At 39.6% G+C, this 17,349-nt stretch overlaps 1 protein-coding gene across 13 annotated transcripts in view; it reads left to right on the forward strand.

Annotated features, from left to right (window-relative positions):
- Positions 1-3,700: 3,700 nt before the first annotated feature.
- The window catches only part of BBX (BBX high mobility group box domain containing), a 297,925-nt gene continuing 284,276 nt past the window's right edge, over positions 3,701-17,349 (forward strand). For 8 of the 13 annotated variants that reach the window (XM_019975203.2, XM_019975120.2, XM_070787339.1 and 5 more), the window contains exons 1-2: positions 3,701-3,837; positions 7,014-7,085. The gene's annotated coding sequence lies outside the window, so the exon portion shown is untranslated. Of the gene's footprint in view, positions 3,838-3,950; positions 3,971-4,227; positions 4,363-4,891; positions 4,934-4,978; positions 5,292-6,150; positions 6,171-7,013; positions 7,086-17,349 lie in introns of those variants that run through there. The other 5 variants (XM_070787290.1, XM_019975376.2, XM_019975292.2 and 2 more) reach the window with 5 other exon arrangements.

Raw genomic sequence — 17,349 nt, forward strand, 5'->3', positions numbered from 1 at the left:
CGCAGGCTAAAAGGAAACTGCAAACCCTGGGCAAGTAAGTTGTAATAGGTTCTATAAACTCCGTTTGATGTCAGGGTTAAGTCTTAGCAAAGTTTCTGTAAAGCAGCTGTAATTGGCTTATATGTGTGAAAGACAAAGAAAAACAATAGTTATTAAATATTTAGTATCTTTCAGGTTTAAGCATTTTATATGGATTGTTTCACTTATGGTTACTCTTATTATCCCTAATTTACAAACAAGGAAACTGAGTCTTGGAGTGACCAAGGAATTTTTCCAAGATTTTGAATAGGGATTGAATAAAGAAATAATGTAAAGTAAGGAAAGAAAAGGTTGTTTATAGATGTATCACATGTACACATAAACACTTGTATGTGTACATTTACACACACATTTAAATCTACTCCCCCCAAATTATTTTATGTGGCTTACAACAAAGGATTCATACTAAATAAAATTAAGAATATGGATAGTAAAGGCCATGAGAAGGATGAATATACTAACCATGAGCTCAACCTAGGATTGCTCATCAAAATGTGAAAGCAAGAAAGGAAAAACCCTTTCTTGCAGACCCTTTTTAATGCCATTTTACTCGGGAAATCAACAGTTGTTTTTATATTTGCAATTTTATATTATAAAAATTAAAGTCCCTGAAAGTTATGATTTTCCATATTTTTAAGTTTGGGGCACTACTGACATTTAAAATTTCTTGATATTTATTTTTAAACAAAATAATTAAAATTCTAAAAAGTGTTTCCTAAATGGTAAAATACTATATAACATTTAGTTTAAGCCTTCTTGGCAAGGCTTTACCTATCTTACAGAAGACTGGAATTCTATTTCGTCATTTCTAGGAACAGGCAATTTTCCTTTTCCAAAATTCTGGTGTGCTTGGGACCTACCTAGTACATGAATCCTTCTCAATAAATGATCTGCAAGAGAATACTGAATGATGACTTTTACTTACACATAATGCCTAAATACACCACCAATACATCAGATGTTAAAAAATGTACCAATATCTGAACCTAAAGGTTCTGTGGACCCGTTAGTTTTCCAGTAGTCATTTCCAATAATGACTTGCAACCAGTCATTTCTATCTACTTCTTTCGCATCCGTCCTGATCAGTTAGCACGTTGTACTGTCAGAGGTCTCCAAACTTGAATACAAAAACCCTGGGGCATGTTGCTAAGACTATATGATAGGAGTGTGGAGAGAAAATGTTAAAACTCTTGTTTATTTTTCGCCATGCCATGCGGCTTGCGGGATCTTAGTTCCCCGACCAGAGATTGAACAGGCTGGGCAGTAAAAGCACCAAGTCCTAAACACGGGACTGCCAGAGAATTCCCTTAACTTTCATTTTTATCTCATGCTTTTTCATTTAGTTTTTATGAATGTATGCTTCATAAAAATAAATAATATATCCATGCAGTGGTACATTTTTAAAATGTATACAGAAATATACATATATCGAGGGTACTCACTCATTTTACTGATAACATGTGAGCTAAAAGTTTGAAAATGTAGCTCTAAATAATTCTGCTAAGCTAATTATACTTCAACCAAAAAAAAAAAAAAAAACAACACCAACTTTGCGACCATAAAGAAATGAAGAATGTTTTCCTATACTTGGGGTTGAGGGTAGGGGTGGGGAGTGGGCTGGTCTTTCATATTTTTCATAACTTAAATATACTAGCAAATAATTCACAACACTTCACTCAGCAATTAAATATAGCAACTTGTGTTGATTTTTTTTTTTTTCTCTCTTTTTCTCTTCAAAAAACAGGACAGTGAAATCCTGAGAAAGTTTTTCTGGGTTTTCCTCTATCACTTCTATCTGCCTCTTGTCCCTGAAGCTTGTCATTTGGAAGGAAGGACTATCAAGTTATTCAAAATCGGTGTTGGGTATTAAGAGTCCTGGGTTTAAGTTCCTTTGTCACTGGTATTCTGTGCTATCTTGAACAGTCCCATTTCTCTTATGATAAAATAGAGATAATCATACTTAGCACCCATCTCAAAGCAGTGTGCAGTGTGGATAAAGCACAATTTGTTCCTTCCATCAACTAAATGCAGAGCATCATTAATATAATCTTTAACATCATTGGTTTAAATTGCTATTTTATATACTTTCCCCTTTTAAAAAGTATTTTCCTTTAAAAAAGAAGCAAAACAGCACATTTCCAAATACCACTGCTTGTTTTCTAAACTTTACAAATTTAAATTTTCTCTGTATCTGTTTCTGGTTCCCATTCTTTCACACACGCGTACACACACACTCATTCGTACACACACACTCATTCGATAACTTTATGGATGTGAGAGAAAAATCTCAAGATAACATAAAGAAATAAAGAGGGATTTGAAATAAGTTCTTTTATCCAGCTTTCCTTTAAGTTTTAAAGCTACACATCTAGGCCATAAAATCGTGGTGTTTATTTAATCTTCAAAATGTTTGTGTTAAGAATAATTCACAGACTCTTAAATCAGAAAGAACCTTAAGGAAACATCTAGAGCCTATGATAATGCCTGGTACACAGTAAATGCTGAATAAACATTTAGTGAAGGAACATTTAGGGAGAAGGTTCTTACTGTAACTTAAAAAAGAAAAAAAATGAAAACAAAATCCCAAACTAAATCTGAGCATTAGAGGAGCTAAATTAATTGCTCAAGATTGTTTAGTGAGTTTAAGAGTTGGGTCTATAATTTATTTCTCATAGTTTCCAGCTATGGTGTTTTCCCAGCAACCTGTTGACTTGCTTATATAGGACTGTCAAATATATATTTGTCAAAGACACATCATAGGAAAAAATAAAAATCAGAAGGCAAAGTCCTTGGGTTCACCATCTCCCAAAGTCATCCAAAATGCTCATATATGATGTGAAACATGTAGTGTAAATATCATATGTCTATAATATGCAAAATATAAATCTTGCATATATTGACTCAAAAGGTCTATTTTTAAGGGAAAGGGTCAATAGTCAACCTTCCATGACTTACTCTACTTTACAGCACTGTTTGTAGGTACACACAGGTGATCTGCAGTCTTCTGACCAGCTAGAAGTAGAGTGGCTGTTTCAGCAAAATGATTATCTTTGTTTCTGTGTATTGTTGTGTTGATTTTTCTCAATTTACCTACGAATGAAGCTTTAACAACCTCAATCCATTACCGTCCTAATAAACTTATCTTGGACTATTTTGGCCTATGTGATAGCTAACCCATTGACAAAAGAAATCCAAGCTGATAAAGGTTTTCCTGGCCACTTGTTAGCCAGGTCATGCTGTAAAATCATAACACAATGCACGCCTCTTCCATGGGGCACCACAAGGCAACGATTAAAAAAAAAAAAAAAAAAAAAAACCCTCACTTCCATATCCAGTGGAGTTGTAGTTTATTACTATAACCCTCCCAAGTCAAAAGGACACCAATTTCAAGCCTTGCAACTTGGTGCAGACAGGGTTTTTCCCTCTTAACCCACTCTGCTGGGCCTCTCTACCTGTCCTCTCCTACTGTCTACAGGTCCCGAACATTAGAAAATAGAAAATGTGATGATCTTTGTGTGTCTCTGTAAAATGTGTGTATGTGTGCGTGTGTTTGGGTGTAACGGGCCTTCTGTTTGGTCGCGTGGCCTGTCCGTCACGGAGCGGGCCAATGGCAGGCTGCCTTATATAAAATGAGTGTTTTCAGTCTCTCCGGGTTGCATGTACTGTATGTGGAGCAGTGTACAGTGAAGCGGAGGCAGAGCGGCTCCGCGAGCTCCTCTCCACTTTCCCATAGAGAACCCCTGACTGGCCACTGAGGGCGAGCCACACACACGCCCTCGCGCCCGGCGAGCCCGCGAGGTAAGCGCCCCCCATCTCCAGCCCTTCTCGGGCGCTCTCCCCGCACTTTCTGTTTTCCTACTCACTTGAGAGCCGCCGGGCTGCAGCCCCAAGGACTCCGCGGCAGGAGCAGCGGCGGCGGCGGCGGCAGCCGGTAGGCTGGACTTGAGGAAGACGGAGGGAACCCCGCGCGTCCGGAGCCGCCGCCAGCCGGCCCGCTCCCTGGGCACTTTCCCCCTCCGCCAAAACTTTGGGTCGGGAGAGGTCGGGGGCGAGGGTCGCGGCGGCCGCGCCGGCGGCGGGTGGGGGGCGCGGAGGCAGTGCCCTGCGGGCGGGAGGCTGGGGGCCGGGCTGGGGAGTAGTAGGCCAGCCGGTGCCAGGCTGCGTTTGCAACCAGCACCTCTCGGCACACAGGCAGCGCCGCCCGAGAGGGGCACGGGAGCCGGGGCGCGGGCAGGAGCAGCCCGAGGAAAACAACAACAGAGCCCTCACGCCGGCGGGCGGCTCGTGGCCGCCCGGGGAGCCCCAAACTTCATCTCGGCGAAAGTACGTGGAGCCCAGCTTGGGCTCGGCTGCCGGGGAGGTGGGGCCTGGGGAGTCGGGGCAAGGGAGGAAGGTACGAGCAGCCAGCCCTCAGTGGATTGATTGAACGTTTCGAGTGCGTCGGTGACCGGGAACAGTTCATCTGGAGAGTTGGGATCTGGGTGTTCCGGCCCCGGAGATCGGTGCCCTCTCACCCCCCCACCCCTAACCAAATGCGCGGCGAGTAGAGAAAGTGCTGTTTTAGTGCCAGAGTGGCTAGGAGGAAGAATAGGGGGAGAGGGGGAAGAGGGTGAGGGAGTAGGGGAGAGAGAAGAGGGAGGGAAAGCCGGCGGGGGGGAGGGAGGGCAAGAGAGAGAGAGAGAGAGAGAGAGAACCGGAGAGAACGGGAGAGAGAGAGAACGAGAGAACGCGAGGGAAGAGAGGAGGGGGAAGAGGAGGAGGGAGGCTGTGTCAGGATTTTGCTTGAATGTGGGATTATGTTGTGTCAATAAGTTTAAGGTGGAGGGAGCGAAGCTGGGGGTGGTGGTGGAGGGGAGGAGGAAGGCCTTGGCTGTTAAAAGTCTTATTTCTGAAGGTAAGTTATGGCATTGCATGGTCGCGATGACAGAAAACTTGCAGATCCTTTATCCGGGGATGGGGTCGATGGCTCTAGAAAGAGCTCCCGAGCCCCTTAAGCCACACTCGTGTTACACTGTTATTTGCTGCGATCCGGGTCGCTAGTAAATTACCGAAATCAGACTCGAGGTTTCTTTTCCTCCTCCACCTCGTCTCGCTCGCTCACCCTCAGAGATGTATTATTATTTTTTTTTTTTATTTTTTGGTATTGTATGAAACTTAACGTGAGTCCTGTAATTTACAAGGACCCTGAATCCAAGAATCTGGAACACGTTTATGTGTGAAATATCCACGATCATTTCAGCTAAATGAGGAAGGTAAAACGAAACGATGCAAAAAGCTAAGACACAACATGTACGACAGAGGAGGGGGGGGGGAGAGGGAGAGACGGAGAGAGAAGCTATTTTTTGCTTTCCTTTCTGTAGAAAGGAAAATAAAACGTGCATTCCCCTTCTCTCCCGGTGTGTAGGGTCTAGTCAGTATTTTAACTGTCTGAGGACAAATTAGTCCAGGTGGATCTCGTTGAAAAGTTTCGTGAGGTGGGGTGGAGGTGGGGGGGGGGGTACGAAGGGGAAGGTGGGTGGAGGTGGTGGGGGATGGGGACGGAGCGAGCTCTGCCTCTGCTAATGGTCATTGGCCTGGGGCTTTGAAACCATTGCCTGTCCTGCTAATGACACGTCCAGTTCTAGTCTCCCGGCCGCGGACGCCGGGCTGCCGGGGACTGGGGTACTTTCCCCGCGCGGGGAGGGGCGTTCTTCGCCATCCCTTGGGGTTGCCCACTCGCGGCGTGGGAGGCCCCCCCACGCGCGCCCCCTCTTATGCGCGCCGCCGCCACCTCTGCTCGCATGACTTTTGTAGCCAGCCCGCGGCGAGGGGGCGCAGGGGGTCCCCGGTGCGGATGTCCCCGCGCGGCCACCCAGCTCCCGCCCCACGCGCGCCGCGCGGTCCAAGCCCGGAATGGCAGCGCCGGGCCGGGCGGCCGTGCCTCCCCGGGGGGCAGCGGAGGCAGCAGCGGAGGCAGCAGCGGTGGCGGCGGGATCTTCGCCGGGGCCCGCGGGAGGAGGAGGAGAGGGAGGAGGAGGAGGGGAAGGAGGAGGAAGACGAGGAGAGGGAGGTGTTTTCTGCCCAGACCGCCGCCAGTTCGAGCGGGCACGGCGACGGGGCCACCCCACTCGTTGCTTCTCCGTTATGGAAAGGTGTTTAGCAGACTTTTACGCCCGGAGTGTGGGATTTACACTTCATTTTTTTCTCCCCCCTCTTCCCCAAAGCAAGATGGACTCTATTCCCTTTCTCTTTCTCCCTCTGCCTCTGTCTTGTCAGCCTTTAAGATCGACATTTTGTACTAAGATGCAAACTTGATGGTGACCAGCAACAAAGCCGGGGTGGGATCCCTCGCTCCCTTCCTCCCTCTCCGTTTCCCATCTCCCCCCACCCCGACCTGGTGGCCCTGCACTAGACACCGGGGGCTCTGGCGAATGTGTTCCCCGCTCGGTTCCGATCTCTAATCTCGGGATTGTGACCGGGGCCGGGCGTTTGGGCGAGATATGGGGCCGCCCAGGTCTGCAGGGCTGAGGGCTGCGCTACCTGGACCCGCTGCCGTCGCCTTGCCACCTCCGGCCGGCTTCTGAGCACTGGGAGACTCGGACTGCCTGTCGATTGCCATGATTTGGTTCCTGGTGCATTTCTCCTGGGGACGGCGATCACTTGTGCAAGTTGATAAATGAGCACGGCGTGGGTTTGGGGTGTGCCGAATTGATCAACTTTCTGCCTTGTACATTACCGGGAGTAGGGTGAAAGTGTGCTGGAGACACCCTAGAATGCCAACTGGGCTACCCTCAGCCTCTGCCCTTGGAAAACTGGGAGCTCTTTCCCTTAATTGCCCCCACAGCACGTAGGGGTGGGGATGGCGAGAAGGAGTGGTTGGTGGGGAGCGGGCCTCCTGGGTTTCGGGGTCCTTCCTTCGTAGATGTTGCAGGAGTTCGCCCTCAACTGTAAAGCTATATCATACTGATGATGTACCTTTATTTGATACTTTATAGGTCACTATCATATGACAGAGGTTTTGCCGCAGTTCATCTTCCTCTCTGTGTACTTTCCACTTGCCTTCCTGAGTAAGTATGCAAACTCTTCATATAGGGAAGCTAGCTGATATTAGTAATGACCTAAGGGTCCTTACTGTACACGTCAGAAGATGCCTTTTTGGGCTTGTAGCACCCCAGAAATCTTGTCCCATTGAGTTTCCCATAGCAGATTTTTAGTATTTAGAATTCGGCTATGGGTATTATTATTTTAACATAGTTTAAATGTCCGTTTAATATTTTTCTGCAAGTGTCATTTGAATACTTATTTTCTCTTTTTATTTCATAATGAAATTTTGCATAGAGTTGAAGGCCTAGGGAATTTGATGCTAGATAATATTGTAGAAAGATTGTAGCTTGTGAGTGGAGAGAATTATTAAAAAACCCAAGGAAGCATTGCCCAGAAGACCTCTCTAAATTACAGTATCTGACATTTGTTTACTTTTTTCTGGGCAATCTTTTCTTGGGAACTTGTGCTGTTTATGACAGTTACCCTTGTAGTAGGGAAGGTGGACTGGGCAGTGTGGTAAATCTAGCATTTAGTGTATCAGCTTGATTCAGAAGCAAGTAACTGTCCTAATGCATTGAATTTGCTTCAGAACTTCTAAATTTGGAGAAATTGGGTATATTTTGACAGTCTGTGTATGTGAAAAATAGCAACTTTGAAATCTGTTGCTAAGTACTCTTTTCAGATCTGTGCCCCTAATTGGAAAAGTTGGTGAAATAATGTGGGACAGTAAGTGCCTAAAAAGTTTGTTTTTGAGAAGTAGCCCTCTAGGTGAAAACTGAGGGTTTAACATTTGAAAGCAGCGTGGTAAGCCCAAACTTCAGAAAACCAACGTGTAATTTTGCTCCTCCACTGCAAGAAACACCTCAGGTATTCTTAAATTGCTGATAATTTAAGAAAACTGGTCATACAAATTATGTAAATCAGTTTTGGTGCTTTGTAATAGTATCATAATGAAGACAGACTGTATTTTGTGAATGAAAATGAACTTGAATTCAGTTTTCCATAAAAGAAAAAGAAAAGGGACCTTCTTTTGTTTTGTTCCATGACTTGCTGTAATACTGTGTGTCACCAAAAGATTGTCTTAATATTGAGAGAAATTGAATTTGAAGACCAAGCTTTTCTGGTAGTTTTTCTGTTTTCTGTATGGTAGCAAAGTATACTTTGACATTGCTGAGAACTTTAGATGATATATAACAGAAGCTCTGTATCCAGCTTTCTTTAATGGAATGTAAAATATCTTGTTATTTCAGATAGTTAGGAGAGCCTCCTAATACGTCACATGCATAACAGTCAGAATGAGATGGGTCTGTAAGATGAATTTAGTGCACACTGAAATATGGGATTTCAGCTTCTTTGATTTTTTTTTTTTAAGCTTGTTTGCAAGAGAAGTTTTTCATTTTTGAACATATGGCAAGAGTATTCAAAATGCATTCCTGATTACTAAAGAACACCACATTTATACATGTGAGGCACATTATTTTGTTCACTGTCGCAAACTTTTAATGTTAGTTCTTTCCCCATGGAAATGTGTTTTACCAATTCAGAATTTAAAATGGGAATCAGCAATTTCCAGAATAAAAGCGATCTGATGAGTTCTTGCATTTGTTTGAGATATCAAATAACTGCTTCATTAAAACAATATTTTCAAGCAAAGTCTTGGTCTTTGAAGTCAGAGTAGTTTTTATAGTGTAAAACTTGAAGTAGTGATTTGAAAAAGTCACACTGACAATGAAATACAAGTTATTTGGCTTGGTTTATAAGGCTTAATTTTTCAAGATAAGATTTTAGATACGAGTTTTGCTTCTATATGGCCAAGAGTTTTCAAACCTCCTATTTTATTATTCTGCATACCTCTATTAAATTCTGAAACGGAAATCTTAATTTGCATTTCACATTTATTGAAAGAGGGGTTCATCTATGTTATTTCTTAGTGGTACATCTTTGTATGTATTATGGCAGTTTTAGGAAGAATCTTCCCCTAGGGTCTTAGATACTAATAGAACTTTGCAATTTTGATACTTTCTTTTTTTTAATATCCATCTTGATTTTTATATCCAAATTTAAAAAAAAGTTCCAGGTTTATGAGTTTGTGAAGTAGCTCTGCTTTTAATGTATATCTAGCTCTGCTGTACAACTTGAAAACTATGTAGGACCTTTGACCTTATAGATTTGTTCTTTATACTTCATCCATTGAGACAGATTTGTTTAGACATTGAATTTAAAACATAGCTCTGAGTGAAAGTGAGGATGAATATATAATTATGGCTTGCTTGTGCTGTAAGTAACTATGTAATTGATAATGTTTTCTGTGTATAGTTAAAGGACCAACGACCTTAAAATAATGTGGCACAGCTCATGAAAGTCTAATTCATCAGCTAAAGTTTTTTAAAGCCATATTTTTCAGTAAAATTACAGATGTAATTTCTAATTATTAATTATCAGTCAATATACTTACGGTTTATGTTTTCCAACATTTCATAAAGAATGTGGTTAAAGCAAGGGCCATATTTTTACTGGGATCCTACCATGAATATCAATTACTTTAATATTAGAAGTCTTTAATAGAAGTGGTAAAGACTTCACAGTTCAACCCTATTAAAAGAAGTTTTTGAAAATAGCCTCACTATAGATATGGCTGTTTTTGCTATACTAAAAGAAATCCCTGGAATTACTAGTCCATTGCAAGAGTGCAGAAGTGTTTAAAATTGTATTTTTAAATGTTCTGAATTACTAAATATAGGCAATTAATTTGGCATGTTGCATCACCACCAGTGTGGAATATATTTTAAAATTTAAGCTTAAGCAGGTATTTAGCTTAAGAAGACACTTTTCTTGAACTTGTAGTTTGAGGTCCACCTTGTTTTTAACATTTCCTTACCAAAGGCACCTTTTAAAATAGGTCTGACTGATATCTTCTGTATTTTTAATCAGCCTTCCTCTCAATATGAAATGAAAACAGACCCAAATTATAAAAACATTGTAGTTTCACCCCTTCATTTTTATTGCATGCCCCAAGTAAATTGGATGCAAGCGGTCCTCAGGCCATACTTTGAGAAACACTGCTCTGAAGGTAGTAAAAACTAAGGCTAAATATTGAATGGATGTTCTTCCATCTTGAAGATTCTGTGACTATAATTCCATCCATGAGCTTGTACTACCTCAAGGGCAGTCGCAACACACTGTGTCGAACTGTAGAGATTTCTATGTTTTAAGTCATACCTGAGGAGAGCATCTTTTGCATTTAGCCTCTCAACATTCGTATGTGTTCATATTATCCCTTAGAAGGCAATTACAGTTTCTTGAAATGCCAGGACATCATTGTAAAACTGTAAAGATATATCCAGAAAATCCTCATGTGTTAATAGGGATTGTTTTTTTTTTTTTCTTTCAAAGGAAAAGATAAGGTGAGAATTGAAATAAGTACCAATTACACAACAGAAATGCAAGAGAAGACAAGCCAATAAAGAATTCTGTCTAAAAAGTGTATATAAACAGAGAATGAAAGAGTAAGGGAATGAAAGATTTAAAGGATTAAGTATAGACCATGAAACACTGACACACCTTCTAAAATATAAGTTTAATAAGTTAAAAATATATCAGTTCAAGGATCTAGATAGAGTAAAATAACTTCAGATCGTGAGGAGGCTGTATAAAATATAAAGTAAAATTAAGAATGAATTGGAGTTTAGGAAATCTTAGAAAAGTGAAAAGTATTGTAAAATATTGATTAAATAATTAAACCAGTAGTTAAATATAGCCCTTGGGTGAAAAGATCAGGGAATAAAACAGAAACTCCTGGATTGAAATAACTGAGATCCTGAAAAAGACACAAGTTTGGATATTTTGTAAAGGGAATAATTAAATAAATGATCAATAACTTCTTTGAAAGAACAAATAAGAATGGGGATAAAAGTTGCTTAAAACAACTGAATTTCTCAAATGTTTTTGAGATTTGTGGTAAGAAATACTTTTTCTATTCCAATACACATATAAAACCTGGAACAAAAGTTTCCTGAAACAGTACTAAGAGCAGTGCTCTGATAATTTCCTATTCCTGTCTAACCTTTATAAACCTAATCTGTTTCAAACTATTTTATTAAAAGACAGAGTGTCATTCATGAAATTTATTTTATGACTTAAATTAAAAAAACACCGGTATGCTTGCAAAATATAGAAATCCCCAGCCCTCATCTTCATATTCTGATTCAGTGTATCTAGGGTAGGGCCTTGGAATCTGCATTTTAACTAATACTGCTGGTGATTCTGAAGCAGCTGTGAGGTCCCCTGATACTCTTGGAGGAATTCTCATTTAAGGGACTGATGGATAAAGATTGAATGGGCGTTACGTACTTGAATGTGGAGTTAGAGTTTATTGACTACAGAGGTCTCTCTTCCGGAGCTTCAAGATTGTATGGCTGTATTTCAGTCAGCATGTTTACAATACTCAGAGGACCCTTATCCCCCTCCATAGATGTTCCATTGTAGCAGGTATAGAATAGGAAGCAGAGGCTTTGCAGCTGAAGAGCCCTGGGTTTCACTCTTGATGGCTCTCTAGTTTATAAGCTGAGGGACTTTGGGCTTATATGGACACAGAATAAACTTCCATTATCATATGTGCAAAAGGGCATCTTAATATTTACCATACAGCAGAATGAGAATTACATAAGACAGTAAGGTCTATAATGACCCTTATCCACAGACAGTACTCAATAGGATATGTTTTTATAGTTATATCTCATCTCACTCCAACTCCCACCAAGTTTGAAGTTTTTCAAGTCCGTGCATTTCAGTTTTTTGTTTCAACTCTAGTATCATGAAGCAGTGGTGCATTTTTAACTGTGGGGTGCTGGACAAGCAAGTTATTACTGAAGGAAATAAGAATAACCAGAAGCGAAGAAAAGAAAAAAACAGCTGAAGCATGCCACATATAAGTACAGTGCTTCTTGAAGTTTGGGGAATGATTCTTGTACCTCTTTAAAAAAAAGATATCGCGCAGGACAGGACACCATTCAGAATGGTTAGTTGACAGCATTAGACTTTCTCTCAAGTGACTTTGATGCATCCTGGAATGTCTTAGAGCATCATTCCTCAAACTTTCTACGCACACGCATGCGACTGATGTTTTCATATGGGACTCTATGATTCTTTGGTGATAGACATAGATAAATTATGCAGTTGACTATATAGGTAGTTCACAGTGTGATAAAGCCATTTCTTTCCCTTTCAGTAAAGTCTGTCAGAAAATAAGCAAGAGTGATGTTATTATGATGAAAATCTTGAATACACCCATATATATACTTGTAAAATCCTTTAAACTGTGGTACATTAATTTTTCATAACTAATTACTTGGGGGGACTCTTCACAACCAGTTACAACATGTTTGTGTCAAGGCATGAAGATTGAGGAGCATTATATCCAAAGTTCATAACAAATTATATCATACAAAATGGCACTTCAATCGAAAAGAGGGACAAACTAGAGAGAGGATGGATGGGAAATACCCTAAATCCCTGAAATCTTGAACAGTATGAAAATCAAAAGCCTGGGGATATGCACCCTGTGGTTAAATGCAAGGGAAGTACCAAAGACTATTAGTACTATGGTTCTCAAACTTGAATACTCATTGCCTCTAACACAGACATTTATTTTTAAGTAGTCTCAATGTTCATTTAATTTATTTGAATAAATTAAAATGAAATAACCTTTGTATTTCCTAACTTTCTAGGGTTTTTTTTTTTTTTTTTGGGCTGCACCCTGCAGCTTCTGGGATCTTACTTTCCTGACCAGCGATTGAACTCGGGTCTTCAGTAGTGAGAAGGCAGAGTCCTGACAACTGAACCACCCAGCTGTTCCCTGGCTTTTAAGGATGTATTTGCCAGGAACATCTTACTTTGCTGAATTTTAATTTGCCATACTTTTTCATCTCTAATAAATTAGTGAACTGTATCTTGATCTGGAGTGGTATTGGGTATATATTTGCAATCTTGTATCTAAAAATACCTCTGAAAAAGTAATGTTTTTGTTTTTCCAAAAGTTTGACATTAAAACTCACTTGATGTCAAAACCTGACCCAGATTGTCATGGGCCTTTTTAAAATAGTTTTTAAAGCCCACTTAGAATATTCACATATTTTGCTGTAAGTAGTAGTATGGTACGTTATGAAGTACTAACCTAAATTGAGCTACGAATGTTACATAAAGCATGCAGTATGCTCAATCTGATCTTTTTAAAGCCCACACAAAATCTGATGTGTACTTGGACCTAAGGGTTTCATATAAGGGATTGTGATCTTATTGTATTAACTTTCTTAGTTCACAAAGTGAAAATATAGGGTATTCCTACTCGTTTAGCTCAATGAAAATCCTTTTGCTAATTTTGATCATTGATCATCTGAACATTTTGAGTTCATTGCAAGGGGATAGATCATGGAAGCCGTGTTAACATCATATATTAACTCAGACTATCTGTCTGTTGAAACCCTTGGCTTCAAATATAAATGTGGAAGGCATCAGAGGTTATCAAGACAAGGAAACAAAATGGCAGTGCATAAAATCATTTGTGCCTCCTGCATTGAGCAGAGTGAAAGGCTTGTGGGTAAGGAAAGCTTAGACACACACACACGCACAATCACATGCACACTAGCTGAACCTCATCCATCCATTTTGACATTGTTGATTCTTTTTTGGTTGTTGTAGTTTTTATTTTATTAAACAAACACACACTTATAGCTGTAACTTTTGAAACTTGTGCCTTGTTGAACATTGCTTATAACAGTGAACAAAACTTAGGTTACTTTCATTACGGTTTACTCTTGGGAGAAGTTTCATGAAGGAATTATATTTCCTTTATTACTCTGCTACTTGAATGTTTCTTTCCTTCAGTCAGAAAGGTAAAAGTGAAAGTGTTTTCTGCAAATTTGGTTTCCTCTCAGGTGAGAATGTTCCTGGGTTGTATTTTATAGAGGTCCTAGGTATCTTTATTTTTAATAATTAACTGTGAAATGCTGAATCTTTTATCTGTACTTCTAATTTCCTATAAAAAAGCACTATAAAATTGAAAAGTATGAAGTGAGAGTCTATATGGCTCTCTAGGAATAAAGTAGTAGCTGTGTCTGAACTACTGTTAGGCCAAGACTTAATCTTCATTTGTTAGATTAAAACTATTAATGGCTAAAGAAAGTCTTCTTATTTGTTGATTCGACTACATCCTTTGATGTGGGAAAGCTACAGATTGAGTCATTCAGAGGGAGTCTTATTAGCAGTCCTGAATCTTTTAATATTAAAAATTGCTGAGTTATTTTTCAGCTTTTGGTGAGCCTCTCAAAACTCACCCAAGTGTAGAGTTCTCATTGACTGCAAAGAGAATGTTGTGGAGCATGGAACAAAATGAGAAAATAATTCTCTACATCCAACTGTCAAACTTGGATTATATTTTGTGTTACTGAAGTTATTATTTTTTTCTCTCTCTCCCTTCTGTTCTTCCTTTTCTCTCCTCCTTCTCTCCCCCTTTATCTCTGTCCTGTTTCTCTCAGCCAGTTATATTCACTAATGTGCATCTGTGATACTGCCTAGAAATGTCTGAGGATGGGAATGTGGGATTGAACGTTTTTTTTTTTTTTTACCATTATTTGATTTTAAAGATTTATTTGTAGCTTTTGAGTCCTTTTAGTATTCATCACTACATATAATGAAGTTGTCAATTATGAATTTGATACTTACACAGTCCCTTATATAGTCTTTTAGGAACAGTTATTAGACGCCGTTAGGACGGCTACGTGAAATAAAGGCACCTGTTGTTTTTATGAAGTAAATTCCTTATCCAGTCATTTTTGTTTTTTAGAGTGGTAGCATGATTACATGGTTTCACGTATATTTAAGGGAAAATTAAATGCAGTTTTTAGGAGGGTAGCCCAAATAGTATTTCACTTTGGGAGGAAGGGAGGAAGATAATTTGCAGTCAGACTCTACCACTGAGCTGGACCCTTTGGGAGAAAGATATTTGGACTGCGAGCCTCCTTATGAAGTGTAAGTTTTATTTTTACTACTTTATTTTTCATAACAGCTTTCTGATGAGAGGTAACCCTGTTTTAATGACGAGGAAACCAAGTCACAGGTTAAGTCATTTGTTGGAAGTCACACAGCTAAGCAAGTGACTGTGCCAGGCTTAGAATGCCTGTCTGCAGTGCCACCGTCTCCTGGGCTTGTTCTCTGCATACCTGCTTTTAGGACCACATTCCAAAAGGTTACAAATGAACGGTTTGAGGCTACTTATAGCTAAGAATTACCTCTAATTTTTCTTTCTCCTGAAAGAGAAATCATCTTCTTTTTGAAGTGATGGGGCTTGGAACACTGTCCTCTATCAATCTTAGGAAAGGTGGATGAGAAAGTCTCTGAGCTGGGGCTGGTTGTCAGTTTTCGTCTGTGAGGTCACAATCAAAGACAAAACTGGCTTCAAACTTAGTTTAGAAATTAATAGTTAGAGAACTTCCTTTCTGTTTGGTGTATCCAGGATAGAAATGTCTAATAACAACAGTTACTGATTTCACTATTTGTTAATTCCTTTGGTACAGCAGTAGTAGCAATCATCATTCATTCTTCATAAGAAGTTGTTTTTCTTGCTGAACAGTCTATATGTTTTTAGTCTGGTACTCTTAAATACTTAATCAGTGAATATATTTTACAAAAGGAATTTAACATAGTGTTATAAAATAGTTTTCTGGAATTTGGTTTGAAAAGAAATCAGTATTCATGGAAAAAAATTATTAAGCAGATTTCATAGACACATTGCAGTGTTGTTCTAATGAGCAAACATGAATTAGAAGGTCAGTCAAAAGTTAATCAGTTTTCAAAGTGATTTCTGGGTACTTTTGATTTATTTTATGTAAGAAATTTGTTTCTGCTATGATAAGTAGAGATTTTATAAATTACACATTTACATACATGTAGCAAATGATTTAAAAAAGACAAAGTAACATGTTGCTTTTTTGGTACTGAGAGCCCTATTCACCTGAAATTAAATTCTTTTATCTTTGCAAATTCAGCAAAGTTAGAGCCGAATTCAGATATAGGAAAATAAAAAGTTTGTTGTTCTTTTTAAGTGACTTCTCTTTTCCCCTGAACCCTGAAACATAGAAATAGGATATTTTTCTGTTTTGGCAAAGTAGTTTCTGTGGATGATAATCTTATGAAGCGTGCTCTTGCTGGGTTCTGCTCAGTGATGCGTTAGGGTGTGTCAGGCTTCCATTTCTTGTCTTTCATCCCCCCTACAATAAAGTACTTCCATATTTCTCATTCAGGTAGGCTGGTAAACTGAGTAAGTTTTGTGGCATCTGATACCTTTTTTTTGACTTGTTTTCTTGAGTCATGTTCAAAGATCACTTTGCATGTTATATAATTTGGTCAAGTATAGGTGAGATTCAGGTAGCAAAAGCTTACTGATTTAATTCACTGGTCATATATTGGGTGCCTACAGTGTATTGATGCTAATTTAAACTTTGAGGATTTAAAGATGAATGTGGAAAAGCCCTTATCCTCAAAGCAAGCATCTTCTACTGACTGGAAAAGTCCAGTAGATATGAATGTATATGTTATTCTGTGCTAATTATTCTGACAGATATGGCATAAAATAGTACTAAGTAAAAACCACTTAAAAATTGGCCAGTTCCAACATAGGAGCTGACATTGAAATATGAAAAGGATTTCTTCCTGTTCCACTATATATGTCCTAACTACCATCAGGGTTATAAACTCATTTGGTCCAAGCACCAGAGTGGATTTTAAAAATTAGACTTTTGACCGTAATTTGGCTGGCATTTCTTTATTTATTATTTTGGCATTTAGTCTAGTTATTTTTGCATTTAGTACATTATTTTGGCTTTTAGTCTATTTTAAAAACCAGTGACTTTTTGATAAAGTTTTCAACCTATATTAAGTTACATTACAGTCAAGTGTTTTGGGGCTTCCCTGGTGGCTCAGATGTAAAGAATCTGCCTGCAGTGCGGGAGACCTGGGTTCGATCCCTGGGTGGGAAAGATTCCCTGGAGAAGGGAATGGCTACCCACTCCAGTATTCTTGCCTGGAGAATTCTGTGGACAGAGGAGCATGGCAGGCTACAGTCCATGGGGTCGCAAAGAGTAGGACCCGACTGAGCAACTAAAACACACACAAGTGTTTTGGACTTTCTTTATTTTTACTTTTTTATTTATTACTATTAATGTCACAGTCTGAAAGGACAACACTTTTGAAGTAAAGGGAACGGTTCGAGGACTCCACGCACTTATACCAAAT

Source organism: Bos indicus, chromosome 1 (assembly GCF_029378745.1).
Source record: "Bos indicus isolate NIAB-ARS_2022 breed Sahiwal x Tharparkar chromosome 1, NIAB-ARS_B.indTharparkar_mat_pri_1.0, whole genome shotgun sequence".
Taxonomy (NCBI): Eukaryota; Metazoa; Chordata; class Mammalia; order Artiodactyla; family Bovidae; genus Bos; species Bos indicus.